This window comes from Oncorhynchus clarkii, chromosome 3 (assembly GCF_045791955.1).
Source record: "Oncorhynchus clarkii lewisi isolate Uvic-CL-2024 chromosome 3, UVic_Ocla_1.0, whole genome shotgun sequence".
Classification (NCBI taxonomy): Eukaryota; Metazoa; Chordata; class Actinopteri; order Salmoniformes; family Salmonidae; genus Oncorhynchus; species Oncorhynchus clarkii.
Genome location: NC_092149.1, coordinates 61,194,201 through 61,214,977, shown reverse-complemented (window position 1 = coordinate 61,214,977; position 20,777 = coordinate 61,194,201). Strand labels below are relative to the sequence as shown.

General features: G+C 43.4%; 1 protein-coding gene across 1 annotated transcript in view; it reads right to left on the bottom strand.

Moving 5' to 3' along the window:
* LOC139406072 (diacylglycerol kinase beta) overlaps positions 1-14,094 on the bottom strand; it is a 154,788-nt gene extending 140,694 nt beyond the window's left edge. The window contains exon 1 of the mRNA XM_071148539.1: positions 13,872-14,094. The gene's annotated coding sequence lies outside the window, so the exon portion shown is untranslated. The remainder of the gene's footprint in view (positions 1-13,871) is intronic.
* Between the last annotated feature and the right edge of the window lie 6,683 nt (positions 14,095-20,777).

Below are 20,777 nucleotides of genomic sequence, written 5' to 3'. Positions count from 1 at the left end.
AATGGCTGGAGCATGTTAGAGAGACAGCACTGCCAAATTAGGATACTGATCACCACGACGATAAAAGAGGAATGGAGGTGCAAGACATCACCTTCCCTAGAGAGAGAGAGAGAGAGAGAGAGAGAAGGGGAGAGAGGGGAGGAGGAAGAAAGGGAGGGAGGCAGAGAAAGAGGGGGAGCGAGAGAGGGGGAGAGAGGTAGTGGGAGAGAGAGATAAGGAAATACATGGAGTGAGGGGTAGTTTGAAAGAGCATAATCAGTCAAAGGTAATGAGAAGACAGCCAATGCCAGACAGGCACAGCTAGGACTCAAATCCACAAGCATCTCGGTACTGATCTAGTATCAATTTAGATCATAGTGAATAAGATTATATAGATGGGGCGTCTGATTCTAAGTCAGCACTCCTGCTCTGAGACTCTTGATACACTCATGTTTCACCCAGTATTCAGTTTATCTTCCATTCAGATAACACGGGCTAGCCTAAACCAGCCCAACATGAGCTAGCCTACACTAGCCCAGCACAGGCTAGCTCACATCAGCCCAACAAGGTGCTAGCCCATATTAAGCCCACCACAGGCTAACCCACACGAAGTTCATACCAGTCCAACACAGGCTAGAGGACACCAGCCCAACATGGGATAGCCCACACCAAGCCCAGCACGGGCTAGCCCATACCAAGCCCAGTTATTTCATAATGTAGAGATGGGTGCTCATTAAAATATTTGAGGGCGTGGTTTGCAAATTACCCAATTCATGATATTTATTAAAAATTGCTGCCATCTTTCAAACCAATGAGTGTTCTGAACTTTAAAACCAATTATCTTGGAAACATATTTTTTCAGATAGAACCTTATAGTTCTAAGGTCACTAGTTATTTTTGTGCAACCATTACTGAGAGTGCCATTCCAGTTTAAATGTTCCTTGGTGTAAAGTCCTCAAAAAATGAAACTTGTACACTGCCAATAATAAAGTACATGTGACATATGTGAAACATCTCAAGTATAGAAATATATTTGATAGCAACACATTGTGCCAATGTGGACATGCTTGCTGGCAGGAAGCAACAATGGAATGCAGGATCCCCTCTTCAGGAAGTGACTGTGGTACTCATGATAAAAGCATCACAATGTCTCCTCATCAGTCAGTATAGGCCCTGACCCTCTATCTGCTGTCAGCTTGAAGTGACTTGTTTGTATGAGTGTGGGGATGTGGCAAGGCTTGCAAACTATCATGAATTAAAAAGGGAAACCCAGCCGTGAGATGTCCAGTGATGCTAGCCTACCAGACTAGCTAAAATCCTTCTATATTTGCTTCGAGGCAAGCAACACGGAACCATGTCTGAGAGCATCTCACATCAACACCATCATCCCAGACACCCTGGACCCACTCCAATTTGCATACCACATCAACAGATCCACAGATGATGCAATATCTATTGCACTCCACACTGCCCTCTCCCACCTGGACAAAAGGAAAACATATTTGAGAATGCTGTTCATTGACTATAGCTCAGTGTTCAACACCATAGTGAGCTCCAAGCTCATCACTAAGCTCAGGACACTGAGACTGAACATTTCCCTCTGCAACTGTATCCTGGACTTCCTGATGAGCTGGCCTCAGGTGGTGAGGGTAGGCAACAATACATCCTCCACGCTGACTGTCAATACGGGGGCCCCTCAGGGGTGTGAGCTTAGTCCCCTCCTGTACTCGCTGTTCACCCATGACTGTGTGGCAGTACACGACTCCAGCACCATTATTCAGTTTTCTGACAACACAACAGTGGTTGGCTTGATCACCGATGACGATGAGACATTATATAGGGAGGAAGTAAGTGACCTGGCAGTCCCACAACCTCAGTAAAGGAGCTGGTCATGGACTACAGGAAACGGAGTGCCAAGCACATCCCCATCCACATAGGCTGTAGTGGAGGGGGTCGAGATATTCAAGTTCCTCGGTGTCCACATCATCTCAGTCGTGAAGAATGCACTACCACGCCTCTTTCCCATCAGGAGCCTGAAAAGATTTGGCATGGGCCCTCAGATCGTCAAAAAGTTCTACAGCTGCACCATTGAGAGCATCTTGACTGGCTGCATCACCATTTGGTATCGCAACTGCTTGGCATTCGACCACAAAGCGCTACAGAGTGTAGTGTGCATGGCCCAGTACATCATTGGGGCTGAGCTGACATCCATGACTTCTATACAAGGTGGTGTCAGAGGAAGGCCCTAAAAATTGTCAAAGACTCCAGCCACCCAAGTCATAGACTGTTCTCTCTGCTACCGCACGGCAAGCGGTACCGATGTACCAAGTCTGAAACTGAACAGCTTCTACCCCCAAGCCATAAGGCTGCTAAATACTAAATGTTACTGCTTATTATCTAGCCTGTTGCATAGTCACTTTATCCCTTCCCAAAAAATATATGAATAAATGTTTTTATTGTCACATTCACTTAGTGTACAAAACATTAGGAACACATTCCTAATATTGAGTTGCACCGCCTTTTGCCCTCAAATTAATTCGGGGAATGGACTCTACAAGGTGTTGAAAGCGTTCCACAGGGATGCTAGCCCGTGTTGACTCCAATGCTTTCCACAGATGTGTCAAGTTGTCTGGATGGGTGACGGACCATTCTTGATACACACAGGAAACTGTTGAGAGTGAAAAATCCAGCAGCGTTGCATTTCTTGACACACTCAAACCGGTGTGCCTGGCACCTTCTACCTACTACCGTTCAAAGGCACTTAAGCCTTTTGTCTTGCCCGTTCACCCTCTGAATGGCACACATACAAGATCCATGTCTCAATTGTCTCAAGGCTTAAAAATCCTTCTTTAACCTGTCTCATCCCCTTCATCTACTCTGATTGAAGTGAATTTAACAGGTGACTTCAATAAGGGGTCATAGCTTTCACCTGGTCGGTCTATGTCATGTAAAGAGCAGGTGTTCTTAATGTTTTGTACACCAGATAGGTCCAGTGAAATGTGTTATTTTACAGGGTCAGCCATAGTAGTATGGTGCCACTGGAGCAAATTGGGGTTAAGTGCCTTGCTCAAGGGCACATCAACAGGTTTTCACCTTGTCGGCTGGGGTATTTGAACCATCGACCCTTCGGTTACTGGCCCAATGCTCTAATCATTAGTCAATGACCTCGTATCCCTGCCAGTTGACTCGGCACTGGTACCCTGTGTATACTGTATAGCCAAGTTATCGTCACTCACTGTCTATTTATTCCACTTGATATTATGTGCCTGTGTGTGTGTAGGGAAGAGAGATGAGATGGGGACAGAAATAGGAATAACTGCTGGTCTGGAAAAAACATAACCCATTTACTGGGTAACAAAAGAAAACCATGTCAACAGTGGGGCACTCAGGAAAGAGGACAAGCTAATGTTGAACCAAAGTGTCACTGTGTCAAAGGCTTCCGACTGTAACCAGGGTAAGGGTCAAATTAATTTAAATTCAGCCAATTCAATAAATACACTGAATGAGAAAAACTCTTCCTGACTTGACTGAATGGAATTGACATTAACCCTTTCCATAACCCTAATGGTCTCAGTGTGTGAGAGGGCAATCGAGGAAAGACAATTACAGATGGTTGAGGAAGGAATTTTGTCATGGCAGTTGCACCTAAAATCTAAAGACAGTTTCTGTTTACAGACAAGCTGGAGGTCCAGATGACTTTCTGGGCAATTAAAAAAAAAAAAAAAAACAGCTCAGCTTGAACTACCACACAATACAACAGCCTGTGTCTGCCTGGCCTGCATGTTGCAGCATCACAGCCCAAACTCCAAACAACTGAATACTAAATACTAAACTGCAATTGTGTAGTCCACTTAGTGTTTAAAGCAATGCAAAGAAGGAATAAAGATCAACTTTTTTAAATTATTATTTTTTTTCATTATGAATGCTGAGCCTCAAACAGCTACTCACCAAAAAATCAATGCCCTAAAGAAAAATGTCAGGGATTCTTTCATAGCTTGCAAAATAAATGTTCAGGTATCATAGCTAAAGAACACTAGCACGCAATTATCTCTGATATGCACTGACCCTGAACCTATAAGGTCACTATGAACATCCATCCGTAAGGAATGGGCCTGACCTGCGCACACCTGCAATCCCCCTACTGTTTATTTGGGTGCCACCTGCTTTGCATGTGTGTTCTTCATCATTGTGAAGACCACATAGGCAACACCTTAAAATATGTCTTATATTAGCTTATTCTCAAACGATCACAGTCATCGATCTAGGATCAGTTCCATGAAGCTCTATGAACTGCCTTGCCATAACTCAATTTGAATGGGACTAATAGTACATTTGAATGACACACACACTCGGATTGATACACAGAGGAAAAAGCATCATGTCTTATTAATTGAGCATCCAGCAGCCCACTGAGGTCTAGTAGGGTATACAGGTCAGTCTAAAATGGATTGAACCACTTGAGCCCTGCTCTTTGATCGTCCTTCCTGACTCAGCCAGGCTCATTATCAGCTACAGTATAGCAGCTCATCACTCTTGTGCCGATAACTGTGGATTGGAGGACTGAACTTCATTAGATGTTCTGACAGGACATGAGGAAAGGGGTACAGACCAAAGGCAAAGTTCAAGTCAAATCTTTCATCTCCTGTTAGTTTAGTGAGAGAACTGGAGCATAGTCAACCTTAGGGCCCTGGACTGAGGGAGCTTGGACTTTGCCCATAAATGGTATTTGTCCATGATTTGCGCTGTCGGTACGTCAGACAGGATGCTGAAACAGTCCAACACACACATGCACGCATGCGCACACACACACACACACACACACACACACACACACACACACACACACACACACACACACACACACACACACACACACACACACACACACACACACACACACACACACACACACACACACAATCCTTCTTCTTGATCTGAGACAAACACAGAATTAGCACCTCTCATCCATGTAATCACAACTCATCTTCGTCATCTTTCTAAATAGGATCTTGTACTTAGTGCCTCCCCTAACTCCTCATCACACAAAATGTAGCTTGACTGTTTTTATTCAGCTTTCTCCCCCTTGTGCACCTCCTTAGCTGAGAAAGCATCAGAGCTCAGCAGCCAGGCTGTTAGGGCTCTCTATTCTCTTGAGGGCGGGGGGAGGCTCAGAAATACCACAAGTATTTATGGAGGGGCTGCTGGGTGTCATGGCAACAGGGGGATTGGTATGACATTGTGGAACTGTGTCTGTTGTGGTAGTGGTGAAGCCAAGCTACAGTATACTGTACTAGATACTAAAGGCCATGCATGGGCAAGCAAGACCAGACCTGTTCACATCCCAGACTCAGGTTGTTCCTTAGCCCTTCTGACCAGCTCCAGCATTGGGAGGGCTGGTTCTGAAGAGGCCTGGGGCTGGGAGACAACCAGACTGAGAGGCAAACATTTATATGATGAAAATGAACACCTGTACATCAGAGGTAAGAGGGTTTTTTATGGAACATGAAAACATATTTTAGATTTAGTCATGTAGAGTATCTTACTACGGGCTCTGAATATAAAAATTCACAGGATGGGTTATTCATTACAAAAGCAATAACTAACTCGATAATTCAGCACGACTCCACATTAGATCGAGTACCCAAGAGAAACATGTATAAACCACGAGTTACGACTATTGTGTCCAATTACACTTGACTTTTTTGACAAATCAAATCAAATGTTATTTGTCACATGCGCCAAATACAACAGGTATTTCACCTTACAGTGAAATTCTTACTTTACAAGCCCTTAAAACCAACAATGCAGTTTAAAAAATATATATTTTAAAAGGTAAGAGGTAAGAATAACAAATAATTAAAAAGCAGCAGTAAATAACAATAGCGGGACAAAATACAGAGGGTGTCGAAGTAATTGAGGTAATATTTACATGTAGGTAGAGTTAAAGGGATAATGCATAGATAATTACAGAGAGTAGAAGCAGCGTTGGGGGGGATGCAAATAGTCTGGGGAGCCATTTGATTAGATGTTCAGGAGTCTTAATGCTTGGAAGTAGAAGCTGTTTTGAAGCCTCGTGGACCTAGACTTGGCGCACTGGGACCGCTTGCCGTGCGGTAGCAGAGAGAGCAGTCTATGACTAGGGTGGCTGGAGTCTTTGACAGTTTTTAGGGCCTTCCTCTGACACCGCCTGGTATAGAGGTCCTGAATGGCAGGAAGCTTGGCCATGGTGATGTACTGGGCCGTACGCACTACCCTTTGTAGTGCCTTGCGGTCGGAGGCCGAGCAGTTACCATACCAGGCAGTGATGCAACCCGTCAGGATGCTCTCGATGGTGCAGCTGTAAAACCTATTGACGATCTGAGGACCCATGCCAAATATTTTCAGTCTCCTGTGCAGGAATGGGTTTTGTCGTGCCCTCTTCACGACTGTCTTGGTGTGCTTGACCATGTTAGTTTGTTGGTGATGTGGAAACCAAGAAACTTGAAGCTCTCAACCTGCTCCATTACGGCCCCGTCGATGAGAATGGGGGCATGTTCGGTTCTCTTTTTCCCGTAGTCCACAATCATCTCCTTTTTCTTGATCACGTTGAGGGAGAGGTTGTTGTCCTGGCACCACACACGGTCAGGTCTATGACCGCCCTATAGGCTGTCTCAACATTGTCAGTGTTGTGTCATCAGCAAACGTAACGATGGTGTTGGAGTCGTGCCTGGCCGTGCAGTCATGAGTGAACAGGGAGTACAGGAGGGGACTGAGCACGCATCCCTGGGGGCCCCCGTGTTGAGGATCAGGGTGTTGGATGTGTTGTTACCTACCCTTACCACCTGTGGGCGGCCCGTCAGGAAGTCCAGGATCCAGTTGCAGGGGGATATGTTTAGTCCCAGGGTCCTTAGCTTAGTGATGAGCTTTAAGGGCACTATGGTGTTGAACGCTGAGCTGTAGTCAATGAACAGTATTCTCACGTAGGTGTTCCTTTTGTCCAGGTGTGAAAGGGCAGTGTGGAGTGCAATAGAGATTGCATCATCTGTGGATCTGTTGGTGCAGTATGCACATTGGAGTGGGTCTAGGGTTTCTTGGATAATGGGGTTGATGTGAGCCATGACCAGCCTTTCAAAGCATTTCATGGCTACAGACATGAGTGCTACGGGTCGGTAGTCATTTAGGCAGGTTATCTTAGTGTTCTTGGGGACAGGGACCATGGTGGTCTGCTTGAAACATGTTGGTATTACAGACTTAGACAGGGAGAGGTTGAAAATGTCAGTGAAGACACTTGGCAGTTGGTCAGCGCATGCTCGGAGTACACGTCCTGGTAATCCGTCTGGCCCTGTGGCCTTGTGAATGTTGACCTGTTTAATGGTCTTACTCACATCGTCTGCAGAAAGCGTGATCACACGGTCGTCTGGAACAGCTGATGCTCCCATGCATGTTTGATTGTTAATTGCCTCGTTGTGAGCATAGAAGTTATTTAGCTCCTTTGGTAGGCTCGTGTCACTGGGCAGCTCTCGGCTGTGCTTCCCTTTGTAGTCTGTAATAGTTTGAAATGAAATCACTATTATCTACCATTGTAATGAAATCCCTATTATCAGACTATTGATAAACTTCCCAAGAGAGAAAGCAACAACATGTTACCCAACATTAGTTACAGCCATAGAATTAGAATGAGTAGAACAAGATTCCCCATTCAATGGCAAAAATGATAAGCGGAAACCACACACGTAGAACCTCTCATTCTAATAATATGGTTACAGATGGGCATCTTTTCCTTTTCTGATAATTGGGCTTAACAGATGTCTTTGGTTGAATCCCAAATGGCACCCTATTTACTACGCAGTGCACTAAGCAAATATAGAGCACTACATAAGAAGTAGCCATTTGGGATGCAATTTTCTGTTAGTAATCAATCCCCTGGAGACATCCTATGAGATTGGTCATGTTAATCACATGGAACCACTGGAGGAATATTCTTACTCACTTATTGATCCTTTTTCACTCCATGTCACGAAACAGGAGCTGTCCACAACGGCTACAGTGGGACGTCACTGTCAATGTCCCCCATCTTTTAACTTCCTTAACCACTACCTGCTATTACAAACCTAACTTAACCCTGACAACCTCCTTATATCGTGGATGATTGTAAACATTAATCTAAGTGGCACCACAGACCCTCCTACAGTAAACACACACATAATATACACACTTACGCACACCTACGCAGGCGCGCACACACTACACACGCACACACAGGCATGCACACCCTCTGATTTCCCAGAGGTCTCTATCTCTCTGAACAGATTCCAGACGCCGACCCAAAACAAAGCCGTTGGAGAAGAGGGTGCCGGAGCAGTCTTCTAGTGAGGCTTCGGATGCGTGCACACCACCCACCGCTTCCACGTATATTACTCGCTAATGTCCAGTCCCTAGGTAACAAAGTCAACGAAATTAAGGCAAGATTTGTTTTCTAAAGAGATATCCGGGATTGTAACATACTCTGTTTCATGGAGACATGGCTAGCTGGGGACATGCTGTTGGAGTCATTACAGCCAACAGGATTTTCAGTGCATCGCACTGACAGGAACAAACATCTCTCCGGTAAGAAGAAGGGCGGGGGTGTATGTTTCATGATTAACAACTCATGGTGTAATTGTACAAGAACTCAAGTCCTTTTGTTCACCTGACCTAGAATTCCTCACAATCAAATAGGCAGAAACTAAAACAGGAAGGGTAGCTTCAGACAATAACATTGATGTATACGCTGACTCTGTGAGCGAGTTTATAAGGAAGTGTATAAGAGATGTTGTACCCACTGTGACTATTAAAACCTTCCCTAACCAGAAACCGTGGATTGATGGCAGCATTTGCGCAAAACTGAAAGCATGTACCACCACATTTAATCATGGCAAGGCAACTGGAAACATGGCCGAATACAAACAGTGTAGTTATTCCCTCCGTAAGGCAATCTAACAAGCAAAGTATCAGTATAGAGACAAAGTGGAATCGCAAATCAGTGGCTCAAACGCGAGACGTGTGTCTCAGGGTCTACAGACAATCACGGATTACAAAAAGAAAACCAGCCCGTCGCGGACATCGACATCTTGCTCCCAGACAAATTAAACAACTTCTTTGCACGCTTTGAAGACAATACAGTGCCACCGACAAGGCCCACTCCCAAAGACTGTGGGTTCTCCTTTTCAATGGTGGATGTGAGTAAAACATTTAAACGTGCTAACCCTAGCAAGGCTGCCGGCCCAGATGGCATCCCTAGCCACGTCCTCAGAGCATGCGCAAACCAGCTGGCTGGTGTGTTTACGGACATATTCAATCAATCCCTATCTCAGTCTGCTGTTCCCACATAATTCAAGATGACCACCATTGTTCCTGTTCCCAAGAAAGCTAAGGTAACTGAACTAAATGACTATTGCCCCATAGCACTCATTTCTGTCATCATGTAGTCCTTTGAGAGACTAGTCAAGGATCATATCACCTCCACCCTACCTGTCATCCTAGACCGACTCCAATTTGCTTACCGCCTCAATAGGTCCACAGACGATGCAATCGCCATCACACTGCACACTGCCCTATCCCACCTGGACTAGAGGAATACCTATGTAAGAATGCTGTTCATTGACTACAGCTCAGCATTCAACACCATATTACCCTCCAAACTCATCATTAAGCTTGAGACCCTCGGTCTCGACCCTGCCCTGTGCAACTGGGTCCTGGACTTCCTGATGGACTGCCCCCAGGTGGTGAAGGAAGGAAATAACATCTCCAGTCCGCTGATCCTCAACACTGGGGCACCACAAGAGTGCGTTCTCAGCCCCCTCCTGTACTCCCTGTTCACCCACTACTGCATGGCCATGCACGCCTCCAACTCCATCATCAAGTTTGCAGACACCACTACAGTGGTAAACTTGATTACTAACAATGACAAGACAGCCTACAGGGGAGGAGGTGAGGGCCCTCGGAGTGTGGTGTCAGGAAAATAACCTCTCACTCAATGTCAGCAAAACAAAAGAGATGATCGTGGACTTCAGGAAACAGAAAAGGGAGCACCCCTCTATCCACATAGATGGGACAGCAGTGGAGAAGGTGGAAAGTTTTAAGTTCCTCGGTGTACATATCACTGACAAACCGAAATTGTTCACGCACACACACAGTGTGGTGAAGAAGGCGCAACAGTGCCTCTTCAACCTCAGGAGCTTGGAAAAATGTGGCTTGTCCCTGAAAACCCTCCTTAAATTTTACAGCTGCACAATTGAGAGCATCCTATCGGGCTGTATCACCACCTGGTACGGCAACTGCACTGCCCACAACCGCAGGGTTCTCCAGAGGGTGGTGCGGTCTGCACAACGCATCACCGGGGGTAAACTACCTGCCCTCCAGGGCACCTACAACACCCAATGTCACAGGAAAGCAAAAAAGATTATCAAGGACAAACAGCTTCTATCTCAAGACCATCAGATTGTTAAACTGCCACCACTAGCACAGAGAGGCGGCTCCCTATCTACAGACATTCGCAGGATGGGTTATTCATTACAAAAGCAATAACTAACTTGATAATTCAGCACGACTCCACATTAGATCGAATACCCAAGAGAAAAGTGTATAAACCACGGGTTACGACTATTTTGTCCAATTGCACTTGACTTGTTTGACAAATGAAATCACTATTAACTACCATTGTAATGAAATCACTATTATCAGACATTGCATTATCTTAATTTTACCTAGGACTATTGATCAACTTCTCAAGAGAGAAAGCAACAACATGTCACCCAACATTAGTTACAGCCATAGAATTAGAATGAGTAGAACAGGATTCTCCATTCAAAGGCAAAGATGATAAGCTGTAACCACACAATTAGAAATGAATAGAATGGACATAGAACCTCTCATTCTAATAATATGGTTACAGATGGGCATCTTTGCCTTTTCTGATAACTAGGCTTAACTTATGTCTTTGGTTGAATCCCAAATGGCAGTGCACTACTTCTGTATGGCTCCAAGCAAATATAGTGCACCACATAGAAAATAGCCATTTGGGATGCAATTTTCTGTTGGCCACTTTAATAAATGGAACACTAGCCACTTTATTAATGTCACTTTAAGAATGTTTACATATCTCACATTACTCATCTCATATGTATATACTGTATCCTTCACTATCTATTCTTTACTATCTATTGCATCTTAGCTGCTCTGTCACTGCTCATCCATATATTTTATACTTATATATTCTCATCCCATTCCTTTACCAGATTGTGTGTATTAGATTTTGTTGTGGAATTGTTAGATATTACCTGTTAGATACTGCTGCACTGTCAGATCTAGAAGCATAAGCATTTCGCTACACTCGCAATAACTTCTGCTAACCATGTGTATGTGACCAATAACATTTGATTTGATTTGTTTTGAGCTCAGAGAACGTGATCAGCATAGTCAATTAGTGGTGGTGGTGAATGAGACTCTCATTCCTCCTCATTCTCTGTAGACAGGCAGGTCTTCACTCGGTGTATCGTGCAAGAACAGAAGCATCCTACATTGTTTATTACCCAGCCTGCGATTCAGGCATCCGGTCCGGGCGTGAATAACCATTGCTTTCAGTAATTGGATGATGAGGCGTAATTAAGAGTGCTGATTCGATTTGATCAAAGTCTGGCGCCTGAATCACATGGAACAGAGAGAGAGAGAGAGAGAGACAGAGAGAGAGAGAGAGAAAGAGAGACAGACAGAGAGAGAGAGAGAATGAGAGAGAGAGAGAGAGAGAGAGAGAGAGAGAGAGAGAGAGAGAGAGAGAGAGAGAGAGAGAGAGAGAGAGAGAGAGAGAGAGAGAGAGACAGAGAGAGAGAGAGCGGGAGAGAGAGAGAGAGAGACAGAGACAGAGACAGAGAGAGAGACAGAGAGAGAGACAGAGAGAGAGACAGAGAGAGAGACAGAGAGAGAGACAGAGAGAATGAGAGAGAGAGAGAGAGAGAGAGAGAGAGAGAGAGAGAGAGAGCAAAGCTTGAGGTAAACGGTGACAGCCTTGACAAACAGAGGTGAGGACTGGAAATCTGTGACAGCTATCACTCGACCCGTCTCACAGCAGCACAGTCAAGAATGTGCTGCGTGGTTTTTAATGTGTGAAAATGTGCAACATTAGAATCTATTTATGAGAATGCAACTCTTCTGACAACACAAGTTCTTGTGAGAAATAAACCATGACAAAAAGGGGGTAAGTTGAGCCACCCTTGTTTCTGGCAAACCATACTCAAAATGGATCATTTGACAAAATATTTAGGAAGAGGTCATCATTTCATGGAGTCTGTAAAGGAAGAAACCACTTGGGAAAAGTGATAAGCAAGTAAAGTAAAAATCAAATGATTTTCACCAAGTCAAATGAATGTATCATGTCAGAGGTTTCCTGATGCCCGTTTCTAAACCAAAGTAGATCATTTTCAGATTGTTCTAAACATCAGTTAGGAGGATGCAATATAAGCTCGAGTATGAAGTCCTTAACCTAACAAGAAAATGCATCTTTATAGCTGTGTGGGCTAATATTATCAACATGTTTGCCTTTGGGTAAGTTGAACCAATGGTCATGAGGTAGGTTGAGCCAATGGTTGAACCAATGGCAAGTTGAGCAAGTGGTTTCTTCCCAGGCGTATTGCAAGGCATTATCGCTGGTATATGGGGCAACAATAGAGCCTGTGTTACAAGTCTTTAAAAAAAAATAACAAAGATGTTTTAGGTGTTAAGCCTGTTTTCAAATATGCTTAAAAGGATTAAAAGACGAAAACGTGATTGGGATTGTCTTGAACTGTGTTGGTGAAATAAAGATCTAGAGGTGAAAGAAACGCACACCTATTTAGGCGAGGTGCTGGCTAGCGGAGTGGAACACTTAAAAAAAATAAGAGAGCCACACACTCTAGGAGCTCAGATGCAAAAATATTTATGCCCAACGTTTCGACAGACAAGCTGTCTTCATCAGGGTATAAAGATAAAATAAATAAAGATGGACATGGTTTTAAAAAGGTAGTGGTAATATTTAATTCAGTACAGAAATTTGTAGATGGCTTAACTTACCCTGAGTTGTGCCAAGAGACCACTTATTTTGGACAAGCAATTTTTTCAAAACTGTTTTGTTTACAATAATTCCGATTATTTCCAGGGATACACAACATCCTGAAATATATGTAGATATCTTTGATAGAAAGAACACTATATTTCCCTTGACGGAGTGATGCTGAATGTAAAAACTTACCCCACTCTCCCCTACTGTTCATCCACATTTTTGTGTATGTAGACATTCTACAAATATGTCCAAAACATGACTATCCGTCTTAGACATCATCCAGCATGGCTAAATATAAGAAATAAATCCTGCTTGATGTGTCTGAGAGAAAGGACAGTAGGGTGAGTTCAGTGGAATGACAGAGTAACTGTGTTTCTTTATGGCTCCACCATATTACCCATACATCCATCATAGCCACAATCAGCACAAGCACACACACTGGCCCCCATTAGGCCGAAACAAGTTTTAGTATCATTTTCACTAAGAGACTGACCACAACAACCAAGATATCAACACACACTGTTACTTAGGACAAAACAGAATGAGTGAAAGTGAAAGGCACTTGGCAAGATGGAAGGACAAATAAACGCACACACACTCACACAGACACACACACACGCACACACACATTCCAGCGAAACAGGGACAGATGGCGAGAGCGAGAAAGCGGTCAAGGGCTGGTCAGAAAGTAATAATCAATGGACAATGATTGTCTGCGAAAAGAGATAGAGAGAAACATGGAGATCAACAGAGAATGAGAGAAACATGGAGATAAACAGAGAAACAGAGAGAAACACAGTGACAGAGAAAGAGATACAGAGAATCACAGCTTGTCCCATACCTCTGCCCATCCCAGCAGTTTTGCTGTCTGTGTGTGTGTTCCTTCCTTCAGTATGGGTTGATAGGCAGTCCGTTCCAAGCTGCCCGGGGCATGGGTTGCTCTCCCTTCCCCCGTGAGCAGAGCAGCGAGCCCCTCACAACACAAACCGGCAGCTACAGCTACAAAGAGCAGAGCCACAGCTACACAACACAGCTCCAGCTACACAGAGAGGCACAGCAAAGGCACTGGAGCCCCGGCAGAGGTAGCAACATCCCTCCCTCCCATTCAGCCTGAATTAATTAAGCTTTTTTCCTCTCTCTCCCTTTTGCTTAGTTCCTCTCCTTTGCTCTGTTGCTATATAGCTTCCTCTCTCTCTGTCTCTCTCTCGCTCTCTGTCTCTCTCACTGTCACCGACTCTCTCTGTTCAGTTTCGTCCCTCTCTCTCTCTTCTCTCTGTTTCTATCTCTGCCCTAGTGAGTGTTGCTTTGCAGATCCTATGTGATTATTTTCCCAGCCTTAGCAGGCTGAAAATGTCCCTGCACTTTCTTTTCTGACACCCTGATTACATAGATCTGTTCACTCTCCCGCTCTCTCCATCAATCTCTCTCTTTATCTCTCTCGCTCTCTCTCTCTCTCTCTTATCGACACTGCTTTGCCACAACGCCTCCAGCCCCCCTACCCTGTAAACCACTAGAGCTCGTGCCTCTCTCTCTCCCTCTCCCCCTCCCCTTCATCCTCTCCCTCTCCCTCCCCATCTCCCTCCCTCCCTCACACACTCACAGTGCATCCTGTGTGTTGGTAGTATGTATATCTCAGAGAATTCCAAATATATAATTTCAATGTATTGGCCTATTGCGCAGGCCATTTCTTAGAAAAGACAATTCATGGGAAAATTCAAGTGTGTCTTCCACTCAAAAACAACCATCATCACACACATGCACAGCAACACACACTGCCACGACTTCCACCGAAGGTGGTTCCTCTCCCTGTTCGGGGGGGGGCTCGGCGGTCGGCGTCAGCGGCCTCCTAGCCATCACCAATCCTTTTTTCTTTTCCGTTTGTTTTGTCTTTGTTTCTTTCACACCTGCTTTCATTTGCTTTAATTTCTGTGTGTATAATTACCCCTGTTGCCTGCTTAGGTTTGTGTGGGATTGTTCGTGTCATCTTGCTCGTTAAGGTTGTGCCTTATTTATTTTCACGTATTATACCGAGTGTGTATAAGTTTAGGAGCGTAGTTTTTCCTCTTTCCGTGAGTAACTGGTTTCTCTTTTGTCGAGGGCGTTATTTTGGTATTGTACCTGACCTATATGTTTGTGGACTTGCCCGGTAAAAAACGTTACTCGGACATCTCTGCTCTCCTGCTCTTGACTCCTTCACCTACCTCTAAACACAATCGCGTAACACACACACACAAGTTGATGTTAATTTGACAGAAATCCTGCATTATTTCCTGGCAAATGTGAGCTAAATAGGGATAATGTATAGTCAGAGAAACAGGAGAGAGCATGCCCTTTCTTTCTCTCTCAGTCTTTTCTATCTCTTCTGTTGTCTCTCACTACCTCACCTCTGTTTGTTTGCCAATTAATCTTACACTGAACTTATTTCAGCTTCATTAAAGTAGCTGTCCAGTGAAAATCTTTCTTTTAAAAGTTAATATTCTGTTAACTCATACCCAAATAATGTTGTTGACTCGTCTTCTACTTGTATTTGTGCCCAAACCATACATTGGAGGAAAAACACTTTTAAAAAACACCTCAAACTTGCTATTTCCTCATAGAGAATTATGTCATTCTGCTGGCTGAGCTTGCCAATCAGCAGTCTACTCATGTGAATATTTTTATGACCGATATACACCCACTCATACTTAGAAAAGTACGTATTTCACTCATATCGTAATTAATTATGTCATATTTCATAGAAATCTGGAAACACTGGACAGTTACTTTAAATAAATTAACTCAATACATTTGTAATTATTAAAAGAGTTATGGCTATTTCTCTGACACAACTAAAAGGACATCAGCCAAACAAAACAAGAACTATAGTGATACAAGTAGCCATGCACACTTAGAAAAAAGGGTTCCAAAGGGTTATTTGGCTGTCCCCATAGGACAACCATTTTTGGTTCCAGGTACAACCCTTTTTAATTCCAGGTAGAACCATTTTGGGTTCCATGTAGAACCCTATGTTCTACATGGAACACAAAATGGTTCTACTTGGAACCAAAAGGGTTCTACCCGGAACCAACAAGGTTTCTTTAGGTTCTTTAGGTTCTTCACCTTCTTTCTAATAACGTGGATAGGCAGGGGGCATAATGCCAAGCACCTAGAAGGGTGGTAGTATACAGAGAGAACAGCCCTATGCCATGAGTGCTCTGTAGAAGGACATGCACAATGCCATAAGAAAGCCTCGTCCCAAACAGAACGAGCCCCTGGACAGGCAACAGAAACAATACCCTAGGGGGGGTGAATACGTACTCAAAGGAACATTGCTTTTGTTGAGTTCCTCCACAGTGCCAGTAAAATGCTTTAGCATCAGAAAAAAACTACTTGTATCTAAAGTCTTTTCCACTTTCTAAAGAATGTTTTGATATTCAGTGAGACTTTCAGAAGATTCTAGGCTGTTAAAATGTCATGAGGGATGATGCAACTTAACTTAAAGGTCAGATTGGGAGGATAACAATAAGGGTTTTCTTTCCCTCCTGGATATCAGCCAAATAATGTTCTTATCAGCTCAAATATTAGCTATGTTTTTACCACTCTGAATATCAGACAAAGCTATATGTTCTTATCACCCGAATCTCAGCCAGCCTTTAGTTTATCAAAGTGCAAGGGGCTTTAGTAATACCAACAGTCCATTGCTTTATTTGAGTGGCAGACAAAGGGATAAAAATAGCTCCAGAGTGCTCCACCCCTCCTGCCTGATCAAAAGCAGACTGTTTTAATCTGGCTTGTTCTTTCTTTCTTTTTTGGCAAAGCCGCAATTACAGTACAGCACTACTCTTAGAGAACTTTATTTAGCTCAAGTCCTTCATGTTGGTAGACAACCTGTAGTCAAAGCTCCATGATGCAACAACTGTCAAGGAAAGTAGAAGAAAGGTTACTGCTTCAGTTACAACCTCAAATCTCCTTGTTCTGTGGAACAGTTTACCAAGCTACCAGAAAACTGTCATAAGAGTATCACTGTAATGTGTCAAGGAGAAATAACATGGTGATTTGATTAGGGGTATTCTTTTACGAGGTGACTCTTAAACGGGCTCTGGGCTGTTGATATTGTTGTAAATTGTAAATATTTTTAATTGGTGCTACTGTTGTTGTTTTTGATTGAATTGAGTGTAAAGTGTCCATCTTGCCCACCTGCCACCTTGCTGCCAAAGAGGACAATGGAAATAAGCTTCCAGTCTTTATTGTGTTTTTATCCTCGATAATTTTGTATGTAAATGGTGTCTCCGGTTGGAGATGCCTACTACTTTTATTTATCTAATCAATTCAAATCAATCAATTCTGATTCACTGCAGTGCTGTTCACGACTCCACTTGCACCCTATCCTCCCTCAGCCTCACACATTAAGTTCAAGTTGGCTAATAAGGGTGGGGGCACTGGGCACATGTGTGGTCTCTGTCGTTGATGACCTTTAAGTGTCTAACCGCCTTGGGAAGGTTTCGTAGGCGTGCCTGATAGGGTGGTTTTCTCTGAAATTACAGAAGTGTCACCGCACTAAATAGAGATGGCCTGCCTCCCATGCAACACCCACTAAACATCACAACAATACAGTTCCTCTGGAGAGCTTACAGTGCCTTCAGAAGGTATTCGTACCCCTTGAATTATTCCACATTTCATTGTGTTACAACCTGAATTCAAAATGGATTATTTTTGTGTTTGTTTGCCCATTTACACACTATTCCCATAATGACCATTTTCAGGTCTTGCATAGATTTTCAAGTAGATTTAGGTCAAAACTGTAACTTGGCCACTCAGGAACATTCACTGTCTTCTTGGTAAGAAACTCCAGTGTAGATTTGGCTTTGTGTTTAAGGTTATTGTCCTGCTGAAAGGTGAATTCGTCTCCCAGTATCTGGTGGAAAGCAGACCGAACAAGGTTTTCCTGTAGGATTAGCTCCATTCCGTTTCATTTTTTATCCTGAAAAACCCCCAGGTCCTTAACGATTACAAGCATACCCATAATATGATGCAGCCACCACTATGCTTGAAAATATGGAATGTGGTACTCAGTAATATGTTAATTTAGATTTGCCCCAAACACAACACTTTGAATTCAAGAAAGAAAGCTCTGTCAATTAAGTTAGTATTATGGAACAACCACAGTGTTGTTGATATGGCCTTAGTTTTCTCCTATAACAGCCATTAAAATCTGTAACTGTTTTAAAGTCACCATTGGCCTCATGGGGAAATCCCTGAGCGGTTACCTTCCTATCCGGCAACTGAGTTAGGAAAGACTCCTGTATCTTTGTAGTGACTGGGTGTATTGATACTCCATCCAAAGTGTAATTAACAACTTCACCATGCTCAAAGGGATATTTAATGTCTGCATTTTTATTTTTACCCATCTACCAATAGATGCCCTTCTTTTCAAGGCATTGGAAAACCTCCCTGGTCTTTGTGGTTGAATCTGTTTGAAATTCACTGCTCGGCTGAAGGACCTACCAGATAATTTTATGTGTGGGGTACAGAGATGAGGTAGTCATTCAAAAAGCATTATTGCACACAAAGTGAGTCCATGCAACTCATTACGTGACTTGTTAGGCACATTTTCATGAAAGTTATTTAGGCTTGCCATAACAAAGGGGTTGAATACTTATTGACTCAAGACATTTCAGCTTTTCATTTTTTATTAATTAAAAAAAAATCTTGATTCCAACATGGGCTATTGTGTGTAGGCCAGTGACCCCCAAAATCTGAATTGAATCCCCTTTTAAATTCATGCTGTAACACATCAAAATGTGGAAGAAGTCAAGGGGTGTGAATACTTTTTTGAAGGTACTGCATGTGTGATGTGTCCAAAATGGCACCCTATTCTGTACTTAGTCACTATATAGGGAATAGGGTGACAAAACCAACTACTGTATGGGTTTTGGAGTCTAGAACAAGAACCTGATAAACAACTGTATATAGAAATTGAATATACAGTAAAAAAATATATATATACAAAAATGTAAATGACAATAGACAATAGACAATCATAAAACGTAAATACTGTACATAATAGTGACACTGGATGTACAACTTTATACATAATACTGTCTACGTAATACAATAGAAACATTGAGTTATAAACTACACGAGTGAATGACAGCACTTAACGCACACTGTCAACAAATGCTCTAAAGGGCATGCGAAGGTGTAGGTGTGTCATTGTGTATGGGAGGTGTGTGTGTAATATTGTGGTGTGCTGTTTCACTTCCTGCCGTGTTCCTATTCTCATGTGTCTGTTATTTTTCAAGTGAGTATCACCGATAGCATCACAAACCAGAAACCACACACAGTTTTAGTTTACAATCAAAATTGTATCACATAGACATGCATTTCCACATACTAACACACACAGGGGTTGGGGGGGGGGGGGACTGAGGTGAGGGGTTGATTGTCGTGGGGAGAACCTGCTGCTGTTGTAACAGAGATTGTGTGTCCCTACGTTCCCTATACATCCAATATGTATGTTGATCTACGGCCTCTTACTTCCTCCTACGTCTTGCGTGGTGGCTGTAATCTCCTGTGTGTGGGTGTGCATGTGTTATCATATGTGCATGCATACAGTATGGGCGTGCATGGTACATACGTACATGTGCATGCGTGTGCATCCCTGCAGTGCGGGGGGTTTGACTGTGACTGAAACCTCTAGTAATCCGAGTAACACATGGTAGAGCAGCGTGGTTCCCTGGCACCTCAGACTGGACCACAGAGCTCACAGAGAGAGCAGACCTGGAAGAAAATGGTTCAATCAGACAGTCAAGGGTAGGTGATCTGAACTGAACCCCCATGGATTGGTAGGTGTGAGAATACACCATCTCGTGAAAAGTGGCCACAATAGAATAGCTACAGCAAGTGTGCACAGGGAGAAATTGGATGCTTTTATTTGTTTGTGGGTTTGTTGAGAGGAAAAACAGAAGAACAATGTATTTGTTAACTATAAGACATTGGAGTGTAAATATTTGACCTGCTGAGTAGTGTGTTGGATGCCTTTGAGATCTTCGGTTTAGTTTCACAGGATTAGTTTCACAGAATTATTATGTCTAAACCTCACTAAAGCCATTATATTCATCAATGTAGGCAAGGAACAAAAATGTAAGAACACCATCTCAATAATGCTTACCAGTAATATGGGGCGGCAGGGTAGCCTAGTGGTTAGAGCGTTGGTAACCGAAAGGTTGCAAGTTTAAATCCCCGAGCTGGTACAAGGTACAAATCTGTCGTTCTGCCCCTGAACAGGCAGTTAACCCACTGTTCCTAGGACGTCATTGAAAATAAGAATTTGTTCTTAACTGACTTGCCTAGTTAAATAAAGGTAAAAAAAAAATATATATATATATATATAGGTGGGAGAAGGTACTATAATAACTACTAGCTTTCTAATGCCAAACTACAACTTACTGGTTGACAGATTAGATAGAAGATATATTTGATGTTGATATTTTAAAAATACAATTACACAATCCAGTACAAAATACAACCACTTCGGCCACTTAGTCCCAATACACCCATCCCTGTCACGACTCCCACCAAAGTTGGCTCCCCTGCCTGTTCGGGTGGTGCTCGGCGGTCGTCGTCACCGGCCTACTAGAAGTTGGCTCCCCCGCCTGTTCGGGTGGTGCTCGGCGGTCGTCGTCACCGGCCTACTAGAAGTTGGCTCCCCTGCCTGTTCGGGTGGTGCTCGGCGGTCGTCGTCACCGTCCTACTAGCCACCACCGAT